The sequence below is a fragment of the Tenrec ecaudatus genome, chromosome 12, assembly GCF_050624435.1.
Source record: "Tenrec ecaudatus isolate mTenEca1 chromosome 12, mTenEca1.hap1, whole genome shotgun sequence".
Classification (NCBI taxonomy): domain Eukaryota; kingdom Metazoa; phylum Chordata; class Mammalia; order Afrosoricida; family Tenrecidae; genus Tenrec; species Tenrec ecaudatus.
The window spans coordinates 31,997,726-32,004,934 of NC_134541.1; positions in this window are offsets into that span (position 1 = coordinate 31,997,726).

The following is a 7,209-nucleotide window of genomic DNA, read 5'->3' on the forward strand; positions in this document are numbered from 1 at the left end:
ATGCCAACTCCACCCCACGCCTGCCCTGCGTGTGTGCCACAGTGGAGCGGGGTGAGTCGGATCACCAGGCCCTCCTTGAGGCACCTCTGGGGGAATCCATGTCTCCACCTCTTCCGTTCACCGGAAGACGGGTTCAGCGTTCCTACCCAGAGGCTCTTCAGGAAGTTAGCAGGGAGCTCTTCTTCTGAGAGTCAGTCCTTGGGGCTGCAAATAGTTAAGCTGGGACACTGGCCACTGGAGTTGCATAGATGTACCTCGGAAAAAAGGTCTGGCAAGCTACGTCTATGGAGAACCCCACTATTCTCCTCTAACACGTGGCGTTTCCCCGAGTTGGAATTGACTCAGTGGCAACTGGTTTGGGCTATTTATTTATTGCTTTTATTTTAACAGAGGAAGTTTACATACAGTGTATCAAGATTAAATCCCAGGTTTCCCACTGGCCTTGGGCAGATCATGTGACTGCCACCACCCTGCCCGCTCCATTTTCTCATCCATTAAATGGGAATAAGGGAAACGCCTTCCCTGTAGGGATGATGTTCTGAGAATTTACTAAAATAATGCACTTAAGGTCCAGGCTAGTTCAACAAATGGAAAAGGTTTTGATGAGAAGAAGATGGGTGCAGGGGCCAGTTTTAGATATGCAGGAATAAAGAGGCAAAGAGGGAAGCTTCCAGAAGCAGATGGCACTTGAACCAGACCTCCTCAGCAGATAGATCACAACTCCCCTAACTGCCCCTACCCCCACAACCTCCCCCCAAGCAATGAGAGGGGCTGAGACCTTCAGAGAGGGACAGGAAGGAGAAGCCTCACTGGTCACCTGGGGCCAGAGCTGAAGCTCTCTGAGAGCCCAGCCAGGGGCCAGGGCATCCCTCTGGGAGCAGATGAGGGGGGGTGGGGGAGTGCCAGCAGGGAAGCCAGCATGGTGAGGGTGGCAGGAAAGGCAGCTGAGAGGGTAAACAGAAGGAGTGGACTTCAGGGCGTTGATGAGGGTTAACACCCAGTACCCTTGTGACCAACGGAAAGCCAGGAGGGTGGGCTGGTGTCTAGGGTTGAGATCAAGGATTTCAATGAAGCAGCAGGAGTGCAGCCAGGAAGGGGAGGGGACAGACCCTGGATGGGGATGAATTTGAGGAGCCATGGAAAAGAGGTGAGGGGCGGACTACTCTGTTTTAAAGCGAGGAAACCCCACCGGGATCCCCTAAGACGGCCGAAGGCTACACTTGGCACCTCAAAGTTTGTTTTGTATGCGGCTGATCGGTGTATGGTGGACTGACTGCCAGTATATGAAAAGCAAAAGCTCTTATGTTTGGAATTTGAGATTCCGGCCTTCTCTTGCCAAATGGGAGGATCTGGTCACCACAGGCCCCAAGGCCACCTGTGCTCTCTCATAAGACCCCTCCCTGGACCCCCTCCCCACTGAACAGGTGTGATTGCTGATCCCGTGGCAGAACTACATCCTTGTGTGAACACCCTGACATTCTGGGGTACAGCTACCTGAGGCACCATGTTCATAAAACCAAGTCCCCACACTCTCTAGGAAAGACTCCCCAGGTAGAGTGGCTCATATGCTTAGTGTGTCCGCACTGATACAGGTTTCTACTTGTTTCTCAGGCCCATGCCCAAGTTCACCCTCCAGTATTTCACTGTTGTGTGTGTGTGTGTATGCACACACACACATGCAAGAGAGACAGAATATGAATGAATGAATGAATGGTGAGCAAATGAAACCCATAGAGCCTCAGGACAGGAAGCCTCATTTCCATCTCTCTGACCTCCTTTCCATCAGGCTTGCCTCCAACATCTCCTCTTAGTGCACACAGGCATTTTATCGGACTACAAATCCCCATGTTCACTGGAAACCTGTTCCACCGCCACGGTCATCGTTTCCGAGTTACAAGCATCTAGACACCTGTTGGACCCTGCACTCGGGGGTCTCTCCCTCTCAAAACCCTCACCAGCTCCACAGACAAGAAGCACTATCTCCAGCCCGCAAAGTGAGGCCAAGTCCCAACTCACTGGTGTGGGTGTGGGGCCAGGAGTTAAGCGCAGGTTCCTGAAAAGGATGATCACCTACAGCCCGTAAGCTCACTCTCCTGTGCCAAGGCATCGGTCTGCCTCCACTCCCTCGCTCTCCCAGCCCTTGTTCCAAGACCCTCAGCTCCATGAACGGCTGGGCAGTGATGGTGAGCTTCTGTGTCGGAATTACGTCCGGGTCCACAGGTCTGAATTACGTCCTGCGCAGGGCCTGGCTCAGAGCCTGCCAGCAGGAATGGCGGCATCCACCTCCCCAGGACCATCAACCTTCTACACCCTTGGGCAGCGCTCATACAAGGCCACTCCTAGAGGGGCCCAGGGGTCTTTTTTCCAGCCCAGCCCCCCGTGATGCCTCTTTATCACAGGGGAAACTAGGGCACCCACATGCATCTCTCATCCTACAAGGACCCAAAACTTTGTCCTTAGGATTTGAGAGGAAACAGGAAAAGGCTTCCTCTCACTCAGTTTAAAGCACATTCTCATTCTCTCTCTCCTCTCTCTCTCTCTCTCTCTCTCTCTCTCTCTCTCTCTCTCTCTCTCTCTCTTCAGAGATACCCACCAATTACACAAGGACATGCCTAGTCAACTGCTCACATGCACACAGTAATAAACGGACAAGTAATCACCCCAGTCACTCCCACCCCACCCCAAGATCACACTCCAATTCCATCTGCAGCCAGTCCCAGTCTGACAGGTATACCCCAGTTCCACACTCACGCCCCGTGGGAAGCTAAACAGTGTGACCTACAGATGCACGGACACACACACACACACACACACACACACACACAAAGTTAACTAACCCCTAGAACTGCTAAAGTCCAAGACAGAGCCTCCAAGACTCGCAGGCAGGGCCCAGCATTCTCTCCTTACCCGCACGCACTGGCACGTGGGGAGGCAGACGCACGCGTGGAGGTGAAGCTTCACAAATCCCAGTGTAGCCACACGCAGGAGTTGTACACAAAGCCTCGCGCGCTCACACGCACACCAGGTCCATGCTGTGAGATCCAAAGTTCCCCGCAGGAAGCCTCAGCACCCCTGCCGGCCGCCGCGCCAGTCCGCCGCTCACGCCCCCTGCTCTTGCCCTTGGCCACCAACGCCGCGGCCGGGCCGGGCCAGGCCAGACAGGGCTGGGCCGGGAGGCGCCTGCAGCCGACCGCCCGGGGAGGAGGCCGGGCACCGCGGAGTCGGCATGCGCGCGGGTCCCCTCGCGGGTGTCCTTCGGCAGGGCCGAGAGGTCAGGAGCGCGCGCAGCCTCCGGGCGCGGGCTCTGCGCGTACCTGCGCCGGCCCTCCCGCCCGCCTCCCCACGAGGCGGCCAAGGGCGCGGGCGCGCGGGCGCGCGAGGGCGCGTCCCCGCCCCCCTCCCCAGGCCCCCAGCCCCGCGCGCCCGCCCGCCCGGGTCCCTCCTGCGGCGATGGCGGGATAGGCGCGGGTCCGCGCCGCGCCCTCCGGGCTCCCGCCCCCTGCCCGGCGCGGGCGGCGGCCGAGGCGCACGTACCTGCTCGCGCCGCGCGGTGCTGTGCGGCGGCGGCTGGTGCTCGGGCTCCGGGAGGGAGGGCCGGGAAGGGGCGGGGGCCGGGGAGCGCCGAGCGCGGCGGCCGAGCTCCGCCCGCGGCCGGCGAGGGCGCCCGGAGAGTTCGCCCCGGGAGGGGAGGGGCAGGTGGACTGGGGAGGCCCTGGGCCGAGGCTTGGGGGACGCCGCACCCTCCTCGCCGTCCCCTGAGCGCCGAGCCGTCTCGCCAGCACCAGGCTTCGGAAACCCGAGCGTGCAGCCCGCGGCCCGTGGCCCCCGGCGCAGGGGCGGGGCGGGCGCGGGGTGCGGGGTGGGGGCTGACTGCAGGAGAAGACCCCTCCCCTGCCGCCTGCCAACCCGCGCTCGGATATCCTCGCCGCTGGGGACTCCCTCTGTCGCGGAGGCTAATCCTCCAGCCCCTCCTGCTAACTCTCCCCTTCCCCCCGTAGTGGGACCTGCCCGTTTCGGAGGTCCTTAAAAGTCAGGGTAGTGTCCATGGGCAGGTCTGGTACTGTAGTTCAAGGGCGCCTCCTGGAGGCAGAACGAAAGACGAGGAGCCCACCCCCACTCTACCCCCACCTCTCAGCCCCACCCCCACCCCACCTTTTATCCCTACAAAACTCAAAATTCACTGCCATCGAGTTGATGCGGACTCATAGTGACCTTCCAGGACAAGAGTGGAATGCCCCTGTGAGTTTCTGAGACGGTAACTTTATAGGAGTGGAAAGTCCTGCCTTTCTCCCAGGGAGCACCTGGCAATGGAGCTGACCTTGTGAGCACACCATCCAGTCGCCACTAGGCCACCGGGGCTCTCTGTGGGACAATGGAATCCATTGGAGTCCAAGAGGGGTGCTCCCTTGGGGGCATTGCTAATGGTGGCACACACCCTTGCCCTCCCAAACCCAGCTGCAGTGCTGCTTCTCCTGGGAAGCCCACCTGGGCTTCCTCCACACATACTCCTTCCCAAGGGCCCTGCCTCTGCACACTCTCCCTTTGCCTGCGTTATTGCCCTGATCTCTAAGGGTGGTGACTGTGTTCAGTGCCAGCTTCACCCCACAGAACGGTAACCCCTGGGAGGGCAGGTCTGAGTCGGGCTCCCTGGAGCCCAGCACAGTGGGTGCAGGTAAAGAAGAAATGAGTAGCTTGCGTGTCACTCTGTGACTTGCCTTCAGGGTGCAGAGGTTTCCAGAAAACTCACTGTGAAGCCTCAAGCAAGTCCTCCGACCCTGCGGGGGGTCTGAGAGACTCCACCTAGGGCAGCCATCTGGAAGGATGGGCAGGTGCCATTGACTTCCTCCTGACCTGTCCTCCCCACAGACCTGGATCAGACTCCCCAGCAGGTTGGCCACAGGCTGCTCCCGAAATGGCATGCCTGAGCCTTCAAGGCTGGTGCAGGGGAGCTCCAGGGATGGGATGACTTCAGTCCACTCCCAGCCTCCCAGACACCTGGCCTCCTGCTCTGCGGAACTCTGGGGACTCCAAGGGGGAGCCAGGTCTGCCAACAGATTCCACTGTAAAACCCAGCTCCACCTGTGAATCTGGGTGGCTCTCTTCAAAAGGCTTTCCCTCGTGGAGCTCAGATCCTGCACCTGTGAGATGGACATGGCAGGGGCTGCTGGGTGAGGGACCCCATGTGAAGAATGCAGGCATACTTCCTTTCCTCAGTCATCCACAGTGCTGCCTCGGGGCCTTTGCGAGGGAACAGAACCTCTCTCCCTGATACCCCAAGAGCGTCCTTCCTTCTTACCTTAAATCTTGACTCAAATGTCACCTTCTAAGAGACCCCTTCGGGGACCATTATTTTTCAAACTAGCAGTGTTTTTCACGCCTTCCCGGAGCTGTTCTCCGTGGCAGCTATCATCTCCTGGTGTGGCGTATTGTTCCTCCACTGAAAAATAAGTTCTGGAGAGCAAGGGCTTTGCCTGTTTCCCGCCCTGTGTTATTCCCGGAGACCAGAAAAGGGCCCAACACCTAGAAGGCCCTTGATAACTACGGAATAAAAACAAAATAAAGAGAAAATGAACAGATCTTTATTTTTGACGGCCCCCCTTATGGACTAGTTAACTAGGTACACATCATTCTTGATCTCCAGAAGCTCATATTCCTGTAGAAGAAAAGAATAAGTCCCCAACACTGGAGCAAAACACGAAGGAAGCACAAGAGCAGCAAGGGGAGCAAAGCAATGAAGTCCCTGAGAATCCCGAAAAAAGACTTCGAATCGGTGAAGGGCATCGCACTTCACTAGATCCAACTGGAAAACAATCAGAAGGGTCAGCAGAGAGACCTAGAAGTATTTATAGGCTTTCTTTTTTCCCTCTTTTTCTCGTGTCTATCCATATAAGATAGGTAGGATAACCAATCCCCAGGAGAAAATAATGGGGCTGATGACTCCGGGGGACATGGGAGAGGAGCAGGGGATAATTGGGCTGGGGCAGGGGGCAACAAACCCAGGGACAAGGGAACAATAAGAGATCTAAAATTGATGGCGAGGAGGGTGCCGAATGCCTGGTGGGGGTTGATCAAGTGCAATATAGCCAAGAGAAAGTACTGAGAGTGGAATGAAGGTTGAACCTGATGGTGGGACAGGAGGAAAATAAAAGAAATAGAGGAAATAAGTAGGAGTCGAAAGACATTTATAGAGGTATAAACATAGGCATGCACATAGGTACTATATAAATTCATAATAATGGAGATATAGGTCTATGTACATATATTTAAATGCTAAGTATTAAAGTAGCAGACAGGCATTGGGTCTCTACCCAAGTACTCCTTCAACTTAAGAACACTTTGTTTTAATAACCTGGCATTCTGTGATGCTCACCTTCCCAACACCTTACAAACTTTCACTGAAGTCAAAATAGGTGCCTAAGCAAATGTGATGAAGAAAGCTGATGATGCCTGGCTATTAAGAGATAATAGTGTCTGGGGTCTTAAAGGGTTGAAGTTAAACAAGGGGCCATCTAGCAGAGAAGCAACAAGCCCACATGGAAGAAGCACACCAACCTGTGTGGTCATGAGGTGTCTCAGGCATCAGAAGACTCCAAGCAAACAAATGTATTGCAGCAAATGATGGGGATCAGAAAGGAGACCCAAAGTCCAGTTGGACATTCCCTCCCAGAAGGGTCACATGGAAGAGATGATTAATCCAGGGTGCAGCATAACACTGAAGGAACACACAACATTCCTCTAGTTCTTTAATGCTTCCTCCCCCCACTATAATGACCCAGTTCTACCTTACAAATTGGGCTAGAACAAAACATGTACACTGGTACAGATAAGAGCTCTCAACGCACAAAATCCAGGACAGATAAACCCCTCAGGAACAGTAATGAGAGTAGTGATACCATGAGGGTAGGGGAAGGAGGGGAAATAGGGGGAGAAATTGGGAACCCACGACAATGATCAACCTGTAACACCACCACCACCTCCTCCCAGGGAGACAAAAACAGAAACGTGAAGTTCATGACCTAGCAAAAGGAGACTAGGCTTATTGAGAATTTATGATGGGGCCATGGTCTAAAGGCAAGGCAAACAATGGGCACCCTGTGGAGGCTGATTGAGGCAGCCCACATTGAGTTGACCAGAACCCGACCAGATGAAGAGAAGATTTTTGAGCCTGTGAACTGGTGCACATTGCTGCTGACTTTACCGGTGGCCTAT